The sequence below is a fragment of the Haliaeetus leucocephalus genome, unplaced genomic scaffold (genome assembly GCF_000737465.1).
Source record: "Haliaeetus leucocephalus isolate CR32 unplaced genomic scaffold, Haliaeetus_leucocephalus-4.0 Scaffold160, whole genome shotgun sequence".
In the NCBI taxonomy this organism is placed as follows: domain Eukaryota; kingdom Metazoa; phylum Chordata; class Aves; order Accipitriformes; family Accipitridae; genus Haliaeetus; species Haliaeetus leucocephalus.
Window position 1 is genome coordinate 1,718,280 of NW_010972596.1, and position 12,096 is coordinate 1,730,375.

Sequence of the window (12,096 nt, forward strand, 5' to 3'; positions counted from 1 at the left end):
CCCCGGGAAGAGGCAAGCTCCCGGTGTAGCTGCGGGGAGCGGAGGCGCCGGTGGGTCGCGTCCCCCGTGGGTGACACGGGGCCAGAGCCGGGTGGGTGGTGGGCCGGGGTGCGGTGGGGCCGGTGCCCCCCCGACGCTCATCTGCCCCCCCCCCCCCCGCCCCGGTCCCCGAAAATGCGTTTGCCACTTTCCCGAGAATTCAGGATTGCCCCTTTTACGTGGCTGCGAGACATTTAGGATTGCATAGTTAGGAGTTTTGAAGAACGTTTTAAAAATGACCGCGGCCTCCTGAAGGAGCTGAAGTTTTACCCAGCAGCTCTTTTCAAAGGGGACTCAAGATTGTCCCAAGTTTCTTTACTGGACACAGAAGGCACTCAAACTTTTAGTCTCAGAGCTGTTTTTTTCATACTTCACCCCCTCTCTCCAAAACAAATGTTTGCATCCCATTTCCTTCACCCCGTAAGCAGCCTCTTAGGGATAACTGTTCTATTACTTATAAGTGACTTTCTCCTATTAGGAAGCTCTGAGAACAGTAGAGGAGGACAATCGCCGTTCATGGACGATGACACTGGATTTTTTTTTTCTTGATGGACTTACTATTAACTGCCAAGAAAAGCTGGAAAACGAGAGAAAAGCTCTTCTTGATTTTTTTCTCTGATGTGATTGTAACTAAAAGGTTAAGATGATTTCTGGCGAAGTTCATACCAAGGCAGGATTGACAAACTTAAGAAAGAGCAGAGAACGGAGGGAACCGTATGTTACAAAGCTGAAGGAAGTAATGCTCAAGAAAGGTAGAGAGGCCTTAAAACGCGTGGCTTTGCCTAGACAGTGGCTGCACAGGGTTGGAAGTGGATGCATGGCATTCCACGCATTTTTGCATCGTGGAGGAGTATTTGACTTTTAGCTGGGCTGTGGGACTCTTGCCAATGGGTCAGCGTAGAGGCTGATCCATAGGTGGTTGCTGCGGTGCTACAATAACTGCATAGATACTGATAGAATTGCACTGCCCTGAGGTGGGTGCGATTAATCCAGTAGATCATCTTACTTCAGTTTTTGGAAGTATAAAAATTGCGCACAGACTTGCCGTAAGAAACTACAATTTCAAACTGAATACGATTTAAAAGAAAAAAAAGTAGGAAGGAAGATGCAGTGGGTATTTATAGATCTTTCTCAGGGACTCTTTTAATGTTTGTCATTGAGTTACACCTTTGCAAATCTGATCTTGGTGAAGTAAGCAAAGCTGACTGTCAGGTTTTTAGGCTGACCGCTGAAAACATAACTCCGTGTCCCCTGCGATGTGTCACACTACTTCTCTGCTTTCGGTGCCTACAGAGGTCAATGAACGCACCCTCCCGGGTCGAGTGCTTCCTCCTGGCCCCTAGTCAATAGGTGCTGCATGTTTGTCCGGTCCTCCCATTAAATGCATGAAATGCTCTCCCTGAGAGCTGTCACTGCATGGTAGGTGACAGGGAAAGGCAGGAATACCTCCTCTGGCTCCCACAGAATCAAGGACCAGGGCTGTACTGTCTGGTGATAAGGAGGATGGTTGAGCAGCACCCCAAGGAAGGGCTGCTGGGGAGCCTCATCCTTAACTCTTTGCACCTTGGCATGCTTCCTGTGTGAGCTCAGGCACTCAGGACAATTAATTAAATTAACAAAAGGTGTAAATTAAAAGTGTCTGTGAACTGTATTGAACCTCAATTTGCATGCTCTTATTCAGAACAGAACTGGCTGCAATTTGATTTAAATTAATTCACTTTCAGAATAAAATAACGCAGACTAGAATAAAAGCAGCTTTAGTTTTGAATGGATGTCTACATAGAATTGTTTGTGGTTTAACTAATCCACTCTAAAATTTAACTCTGTTCATTTTCCTGGGCACTTCCATCTAGACCAGCTTGCTTCGTCTCTATTTTAGCCCCCATCAGTAAAATGGAAATAGTAATTGCCTGCTAACATTTTAAAGTCATTGTGCTGAAGGGTCTCGATAACTGCAGCATTATGCCTGATATATGTATATGTTCTGCAAAAGCTAGGTCTTGATTTTCTACACATGTGCAAAATTCTTGCCTGGTAGTATTTTAGGAGGACTGTACCCAGCTGTACATGACCACAGGAGACATGCAGCAGTGGAGAATTAGGTCTTCATTGTGCATTTTAAACTTTCACTGAACATCTCCTTGGCTTTGGCTCTGTGTTTTCTTCAAAGATTATGGGCCAAGATTTAAGAACTCTCTAACTTTAGTCATCTTAATGATTGGCTTCAATGGTGTTAATGGGAAGTAGGGCACTTTCTTTATTAATGGAAATCAGGCCACTTAATTACCTCACAAAAATACACAGAACCTAGTCTCATGGTTTTCTGCACAACACGAATTATGAACTTGAATCTATTTTGGAGGTAGCTCTATTAAAATCCATAGAGCTGTAGCAAGAATAGAATTGTCCTATTATAATGGAAATAGAGTACTTACTTGTAAAAATGAGCACATAAGCACAGCTTTCTCATTGAAACTCATTTCTGTTTAAATAAATTTTCACAGTGGTGAAGCATGGCTTGACTGACTAGTAACCGTGGCACCACTAGATAAATATATCCTGTGTTGAAAATGGGGACCTTCTCGATTTTTTGTTGTCAAAACTTGGTGGGTTTTGGACTAAAGGAATTCTATCTCTTTTCGTTCCTTCTTCCTAGTCAGCTTTCTTCAGAATTTTCCTTTTTTTTCTTGAATGCTTTCACTCCAATTGGGACTTCTTTTGTGCTTTTTGGTTGCCAAAAACCGGAGAATCATCATTATTTGAGTTTTGTTGTTGGTTGTTCTTTTAAAATAAAAACCAAGATGGTTTCCAGAGAGTTAGGAAGGAACCAGTTTTCAGGGAGTGCTAAGGAAATGGCAGCAGCCTTAGCAGAGTTTTCTTTATGGAAGAAAATAGTGTATCATCTTCAGGCTTCAACCCTAGCTGTTAATAGTAAAGCACATCACCTAATGCTCTAAAAATACTCCTGTATATAGACTATGTATATAATAAAAATAAGCAAGCCCAGATATTCTGGCTAGGTCCATGGTATTTTAATGAACTTCCTCAGTAACAGTCGTCATTGCTGGCACCTGGAAGCGACTGTGAAACTTCAGATCCAGTAAAGCTAGGTAAGTAAAAGGACACACTAAACATCTGCCTGTCAGTAGAAAAAGTTATGATCTGTGGAAAAAGAAAATTATTAATTAAAACAGCTTCCAAATCTCTGCAATAAAACATGAATACTCAACTGGTAAAATTTGTACCCAAATTAAGTAGGCATAAATCCATTCAAGAGCCACAGAAGAGTTTGCATCAGGTTCTTACACCAGAGGGAGAAACTGGTTTTCCCCACACTGAAAGTTTTGAATACTGCCATGAATGTGTGTCTGTACAGAGAACAGTTATTCTAAATTGCAGAAAGTTCCCTTTTATCAATCACTCTCATTTTCCAAGGGAGAGAAATTGCCTCTGTCTTGGTTGTGCTCAGTCCTGTGTCTTTCGGCTGCCTGTGCTTAAACAAGTATTTTTGTGATTCTTTAGTTAATATTGTGTTTGATCCTGCTGAGCTTGATCAGGAAAACCTGTGTTGACTGAATATGACTTTTGCTTCAAGAAGGAAATTGAAGAGCTCTCTGTAGGAGCTGGGCCTAATTCCAATTTTCTTCTCACTTCTAAAAGAAAAGGATACTGTCAAGGTATCTTTCTTTGATTTATGGTGGTAGACATTTTTTCTCCTTCATAATATTATATTACTTTGGTACTATTTTAGTTTAGCATCTTTCTGATTAATTTTATTCTGTGTATCTTTTTTGTTTATACACAGTTGCAAATAAATATGTCATATTACAGGAAACATAGATCAGACTTTCTCTTTGAGAAGAAAGCTCTGAAGACATGTCAGACTAATTGTCAGTGACTTAAAAAGTGTTCACTGCTCTTTGTGGTGCAAGAGATGAGAAAATCTGTGCAGACTGAAGGCTTTCCAAAACGCTAAATGCTTTCTTTTGCTTGGTAAGTTGTTTTCTTGTGTTTTATTTTTTATGGCAGATGTTAACTGAAGAACACTTACAATTACAGTGAGGGAGCACTTTGCTTTTGGTGCTTGCCGGTTCTGCGTGGGTGTTGGTTCTTACCTTCGCAAGAAGCAGAGGTTTCATTTTCAGAGCCATGCCGTTCCTGTTTTGTGCTCTATCGCAGGACCTGAGGTGGCCGGCACCGCTTCCTCAGGCCTGCGACCCTTCTGGAGCCACAGCAAATGGGCTCTCCCCTTGCCAAAACACCATGAGGTCCCTGGGCGTTTTTTTCCTGGTGTTAAGGATAAGACAGATGCTGTTATTTCATGTTTCTTCCCTCCAGCCCCCACCTTAGTTGCTGTTGCATTGGTTTTGACCATGGAATGCTTTTTAAACTGAAGATTTTAGCTTCCCTTTCTGAGCCAAATCTATAGTCTCTGAAACTTTCTCTTCTTTCAGGCCATCATTCCTGCTTGGAAAGCTGCCCTCCCCGGCCTTCTGCAAGCCCTGCTCATCAGCTTCTTTTCCTGCTTCTGATTGTCCCTTTATTTCCCATTGCTCTTCATGAGGCATGCTCAGGTCTCCACCTTCGCTCCTTACTTTTTGCCAACTCCACCTCTGGGAACAGCTTGAGGATGTCTTATGGACGGCAGCTCGCAGAACTCAGTTTCTAGCAATGACTTCTCCCCAGTCACAGGAGTGGCTATTCCATGGCGTCTTTTTTCGATAGGCTCTCCCTCTTCCTACATCCCTCTCCCATCGTTGGCCTTCACACAGCCAGTGTTGTAGAACTTCTCTTCTTCCTTCCGAAAGCTCTCATCTCCTCTGCTTCCTCGGACAAGGCTGAGGGCATCAGTTCTTCCAGTCTTGGTGAGAAAGGCTTACGACGCTGGTGCCTTCTCTGCCCTCTTGACTGCTTAGATGTGAAGGTTGTCTCCAAGTGCAGCTATCAGGTTTTCCTACAAAAGTAGAGAATAATCTGACTTTTCTGGTAGATAGACTAAACTTTGTTCAGGCTTCTGCCTCGCTTCCCGAGCACATCTCCTTTCTCTGCCTCTGGACTGTCAGAAAAGCTGTTCAGTTCATCCTTCTGGTTAATGGCTCTGGCCGCATCGCTCCTGTCACTCCCGCTGGCTCACTCATTCCTACTCTGCCTGAAATACCCTGCCTTGGCCATCTTGGCCCTTCCCCAACCCTCCCTCACCCCTGCCTTTTCTCTTGCCATATTCTCTCCTTTCTTCTTCTACTAGTCCGGTCAAGTCAGACTTATCTGCCTTCCCCCGTTCCTGCGCATGCGGAGTCTCCGAAGCATTTTGATGGATTTTCCATACACGCTCGGGGTTAGCAGTGGTTGCGTGGGGTTCCCAAAAAATGAGGGCTGTGGTGGTTTTCTGTGACGACTGCTCAGACTCTCCATGCTGATTCTCCAGGCTCAGCAGATGCTCCCCAGCAGACTAGCTCCAGTATTTTCCAGGTTATATTACCATAGCACTGCTAGTTTATCTTCTGTATTACCTTTATATTGTTTCTGGGCCTAAGCATAGGCGCTGTAAACCCCAGGTGCCCCCAGGGCTACTAGGTATGTCCACGTCCCTAAGCCAGCAAAATATTCCCCTCGGACTTGGAGCTCCTGCTGGCTGGGAGCCCCACACCGAGGTCCTTTTTGGCACGCGTTATTTTTTTTGGTGAGGTGACATGTCAGAGCGGCGGCACTTGGTCTCCATCACCCATCCACCTCTGGGGGAGATTTGGGTTCCCGCAATCAGGGAGGGATTTTTCTTCCCTGATAGGGGAATTCCAAGCCGGAGCTGCAGCCCCGCTGTCTCTGTCAGGGAGGAGGGAGGCGAGAGGGACGAGCTCCAGAAACCTCCCTGCTGCTGTCCTTCCTCCGCTGCCGGTGGGGAGGGGAGCGCCGGCAGGCACGTGGGGCTGGGGAGGGCGAAGGGAGGTAGGACATTTCCTCTGGGAGAGCAGGACATTTCCTCCGGCAGAGTCCCTGCTGAGGAAATGTGCCGGGCAGACCTTCCTGCTCTGAGAGGGAGTCTGACAGTAAGGAGAACAAGGGAAAATCTTCTCGCTGGTATTGAGGAAGGAGAGGGGATGGTCACGCAGAGCGAGTGGCCAAGGACCTGCCTGTCTGCAGCGGGTTCGTACCCACGCCGTGGGTACGTGTCACTCGTACCATCTGCTTCGGGAGCCCTGCAGGGCTCAGGGCACGGTCTCCTCTAGAGCGAGGCTTCAGCTGTGGTTTCAAAAAGGCCAGAGCCCTTGCGCTCTGTGAGACCATGGGCTCATCTGAGGTCCATCGCTTGTGTTATTAACAAACCAGTCTTTCATTTGTTCTGTACAGCAAACCGTAAAATAGCACAAGTAATACGTATTTAGATTTTCAGGACCACTCTTCCAAGCAGAGTTTCTCCAGCAAAGTTAACTTTCTAATTAAAATTATCTCAGATAAAACCAATGCTATAAAGAGAGAAAGACAGCTAACAGACCAGATGCAAAGAGGAGATGCCAGCAATACTTTAGAGAGAAGTCCCTGGGAGAATTGTTGTTTGGTCCATTGATTTCTTCTCTATTGATCTTAAATGGGAAGTAAGCAGACTACTGGAGTGATGCTAAAGAAACCATATAAGATTATCTAAAATTTAGAAGACCTGGTGGTAGCAGTGAGGACGTGGGCATGACAGAAAGAAACCTGGAGAGCTCAGGAAACACAGCCCAAGGCGCAAGGTGAATCATGAGAAACGGGGGTGCATTCCAGCGAACCGGGGGGCACAGAGTATTTGCTTATAACTTACCCATAAAGCAGCCACCACAGCTCAGCTGGTCAAATGGCCGTGCACGTGTGGGGCACAGGTACCAGGGGAGTAAATCCTCACGGCACAGCCGGTCCCTGTACAAAGCCTGACAAAAGCAGGCCACAGCCCGTGCTGAAAGCTCAGGAAGAAAGAGGATGGCACGGGTTGCCTTCTGTTGCATTTCACGCTATTCCTGCCTTCTCGCTCAAGTCACAGTTTTTCGATACAGAACATGCCTTGTACAGGGATCAGAGTCAAACCAGGAAATATTTAGAGAGGATGATAACTCCGTGTAGAAAGAGAACAGGGTTTCATTGCTCGGGACGGAGGTCCCTAGCGCGTGTCCATACACCTTTGTCCACACACCGGCTTCTCGCCTTCCCCTTCCCTGGGGGCACAGAGAGCATTTGCTTTCACATTACCACCCCTCTGCTTTTTCACGTGTGCCTGCGCAGATTCAGACTCTTTAGTGGGGCAGGATTTAAGCCCTTCAAAAACAATGGAAGAACCTGTTGAGTTAATTTTCAGTGTAGCCAGTTCTGCAGTCTTGGGTTGGCTGGACTTCTGATGTTTTGCTGGGGTTTCATGGTTGCTGGCAAAATGACTAGGGAAGTATTTCACAGAGTCGTCTAAGGGAGAAAAGAAAACATCCTAACAGAACACATTCCAGCAGATGACTAACTTTTAAAAATACGTTTTGATATTTGCTCATATAACTCTACATCATACACAAAATCGTAACAGATGAGAAAATGCACCACTGACATCTCTTTTCCTACATCACTAGGTATCTTGTCCAGTAAAGACATGTTTGGATATCTCTTGTGAGAGAGATCATAACCCTAAGAGCGTAGGGAGTCATAAACGCTTGTTCTGAAATAACGGTGTAACTGATCTGCTGCTATTTTATACTTCAGTAGGTTTGAGTAGTCCCTGCAATGCCTTATCCAAAGACCTCTGATGTTTTAGTAATAGGAACTTTTGCATTGACTTCTGTATTAGCACCGTTGCATAGCCTAGTTATTAATCACTTAATTAACTATTAATTAACTAAATTAATAACTAGTGCTTAAAAATCTGGATCTTGTTCATATACAGTAAGTCAGCTTTTGAGTATGGTAGCAATTCATGCAGAAGTATTTCCCTTGTAGTGTTTAACAGATTGAGCGCTCTTCCTAGACTCAAAATACCCAGACTTAGTGGCTCCCACATAAAAAATAAAACTGTTCAAATGGCAAAGCTGCAAAACTCCAGTTCAAAGGGTGAAAGTTTTGCAAACTGTTCCAGTAATAATAAATGTAAATTTTGCTATGACCACTTGGTGTCATCTAGTCAGAGCTAGTTAGTTAGCTTCTTGTTCTAGACTTGGTTTTAGCGTTTAAAAAAAAAAAAAATCACATTTAATCTTGATTATCTGAGACCTGGGGCACCAATACTAGCTCTTATTCTCTCCAGGTGAGCTCCTCAGGGTCCAGCATTGCAGGGTCACCAGAAGACCACCAGCCTTAACTGCATTCCCTCTTAGAAAGGCTGCTTTGGGGGCAGACCCAAGGCATGCGACTGAGACTTTTTGCCCTGTTTGCAAAGTTATTTTGCTGCCAGTGCTGCTGAAGAGCAGCCAAGGTGAGTACCTCCTGCTCACTATACCTGAGATCAAGTGCAAGGGTCCAGTGCCGGGCAGACAGCACTATTAGGTGACACAAGTGGAGCCCTCAGGAGCTGCCGTGTCAATCTGGTGTCAGCTCAGGACAGCTCTTCACTCACTCTGGAGCATGAGCCCTCCACCTCTTTGCCAGTCTGCCAGTGAGAGGAAAATACTCAGCCCTCGAATGAGACCAACTGCTCCGGGTCTCTGGGGGGGAGCACATTTTTCAAGAATTCCTTGTGAGGTGAAACACTTGGATTTTTTTTTTTTTTTCTTTGTGAAGAGCCTTCTCTGTTCTGCTCTCCAGTTGGGCGACCCTGCAGTGAGTTACACCCAGCAAATGGGTAATTGCTTGGAACTTGGAACTGAGGCTTGGAAAATCTTTTTGTGTTTAAATCTGTACCTAATCAAATATCTACTCACTCTGTGAGGAGCAAGAACATAGAGGAGAGAGGGGGAATATTTCACATTGGCAGAAATGAAAGGCAATGTTTTGATTTGGTTGCTTTGCTGCCACTTAAATTCAGTTTACCAGGAGACAGGTTTAGAGAGAGGACACTTTTGAAAGGGTTTTCTTTCCTATATCAGAGTTCACTGTGTTTTAAATATCTATGGCAATTACCTTTGCTGCTGACAGACTAAGGAATCCGATTGTGTCTGGTGCTGCTTACCAGAAAAAGTGTAATACGGGGAGTGTAACGGCACTGGGAAAAAACAGAGGTAGAATTAAGTGCAATTAGTGAAATGCAACAAATGAGTAGTTGGTTACTTACCAAAAAGAAAATTGTCACACCTTGTTAGTGCTGCGACAATCCAGTTATTCAAAGATCAGAGCATTGCAGATTGATGTTGACAAACTGGAGGGAATTCACATAAAATAACTCAAACCGCCATTGGACTTTAAGGGCTGGTTTATGGGAAAGATTAAAACAGCTAGATAAAGCCTGTCTGTCTAGGTACTTGCATAACAGTAATGAATGTGATATATTATGCTGCATGGTGAATGGCTCGGTGGAAGCTGAGGGATCCAGTAACCACTTACAAAGTTGTAGGCTGTAAGCACGAAGAAAGGAAAGAAGTGGGTAAGGATTGCTGAAGGAGCACAAGTGCTAAGATGAAAAGGAGGAAAGCTCATGCCAAACACTAGGAAATATTACCTCCTGTGAGAACTGTTAGGCTGTGGTCAGAAGTTATACAAAACCCCTCAGCTGAGTCATTTAAACTGAATTGTAAAAAACACTCTAGAAAATATGCTGTATTGGCACAGGGCGAGCCTAGATCGGGAACAACCAGCCTACTCCCTGGTTTCCTTTTTCCCAAGGGCCCTTTACTGCTAGTATGGTAGATATTAATTGACTTAGCAAGAAGCAGAACAGGGATGGCTGGAGGCAAAGAGGGAAAATTCAGTACATGAGTTTTGTGCATCGTGGGAGCTCAATGTGGCTGCTCTTACGCAGATGTGGTAGCCCCACGGACATGGCACGTCGCACTGACAGGCAGGAGCCAAACGCCCCTTGTCCCGCAAGGAGCTGTTGTATCAGCTCAGAACTAATCTTCCCTGTATCACTGATCAGAGGGGTCTGCGCCGAGAGGAACTTCTAGAAGATGTAACGGGGCAACCCGGGGGATCTGCAACGGCCGCTCTTATTGCATCCGTGTTCGTGGCCGGTTGTGCCTGTGGAAGGGGAGCGAGAGGCAGGAGGCTTGCAAGGACACGTCATCTTGCTGCGCTGACGTGTTTTCACCTCTTTCTCCTACCGCCACAGATTTCCCACATTTTTAGTTAAGAAGAAAAACAGTTGAACCTGTCACTGTGAACATTTTATGTTTCCTTCCTTTCTTGTATTGATAAGGCAGGAGTTACAGGGATTCGGGGGGAAGCTCTATGGCAGTTGGAAACAGTCTGGAAAGAAGAAGAATTGCTCTCTTGGGAGCCTCAGGAGAAAGCTGCAAAGTGAAACAAATTGTTCTCTGCTGCATGGAAAATGTTGGGTCTACTTACTCATCCTGCTGGGGTCACCACGAAGGTTTGGTGGTGCCCAGCTGCACCCATCATGCACATCCAGCTCCCATTATTTGCTTCTCCAGGAGACTTCTCCCCATGGCTTTACCCCATCATGGCCAGCACCGTGTTCACCTGACCAAAACTGATTTAAAACACAGTCATTAGCATAAATACTATCTTTGTTGTGAGGGAATAGTTGTGATCTTATAAAGTCTCAATTCGCAGTCCGTATTTGTAGGAGAGTCTTATTTTTCATTTTGTTTACAAAGGCCACCTCAGAGTATGCTGCGAAGGTGATGGGCAAGGTTGCTAATTTCCCTGTAGCATCTACAACTCTGTCATAGCAAAACGACCCCAAAGACACAAAGAATTAAGCACCTCATGGACGTTAATGTGCTTTAGATTCACAGTACTCCTCCAAGCTGCAGAAGCATTCTATCTGGTGAAAAATATTATTCGTATTATGCAGATGGGCACAGGGTGGGCTAAGGAATAGATTCACAACAGGACACTGAAGTTTTGACTCTCAGCATTGGCTGGAGAAACCCATGCCTTTGAGTTGGGCTCCCAAGGACATACAGGCATGTCATGGGGAGAGTGAAGTACCTCTGAGCAGCAGTCACACTCTGGGATGTGTAGTGGCACATGTAGTAGACATAAATGATGTTTATGTGTTGCTTAGCAGGCTAGTAGGACACGCTATGGGTATGTCCAAGCCCCAGGGTCCTTTCTGGATCACCAGTACTGATGCAGGGCTGCGGTGGGACACAGGCTGAAGCTCTCCCCTGGAGGTGGAACCTGAAGCATCCCACACTTGAGGTTCTCAGCAGCACAGCCAGCCTGGTCTGAGGTGAGTGATGGAGAGACTGGACTTGCCCTGGGAAGAGGAGGGGGAGAACGAAAGAGGCAGAGATCTGGGGGAGAGCCCAGCCTGCTGCTCCTGCTCCATGGGTGCATGCCTGGTGAAAGAAGGAGGGAGGATCCCACCAGCAGGAGCTGGTCATGTAAGGTCAAGCAGCAAACCCAGTTTCTCAGGCCCATGCCACCAGCAGAGCAGACCACAGGGCTGCTATCCTCAGCAGGCAATGGTCCTCCTCGGCTGCCTACGCCCAGTCCCAGCTCTGTGCTAGAGCCAGTCCTTTGAAAAACAGCCAGGCTTATCTCTTTCTTTCAAAATCTACTTAGAGATGCAGTGCTTGTTCCTTCCATACCTCAAAATTGATGGGTGCAGGAGGGGATATTTGCCTTCGCTTCTGTTGAAGTCATGGCCTTTTGGGATGAGAGTAAAAAAAACCAACAGACCAATGAGTGGACCTGCTCTTTGCACGGACAGTACTCTGAACAAGACCCTCCTGACAGCCTGGCGTGGAGGAGGAAAGTTTCATGGATTAGTGACACATGGCCTTGTGCCCAACCAGCACAACCATTCTTCTCTAAGTTTTTAGAGAGTAATACTAATAACTCTAAATTATAGTACTTAATACTTCTCGAGTATTTAGATTTTGGGGCATTTTGACCTAGGAATCTCTTTTCTTGTAATGTATTAGAGCAGGGGAGGCCAGACTCAGCTGGAGACTTTTTGCTTGTGTGAGCGTGCGAGTTGCGCTCTGC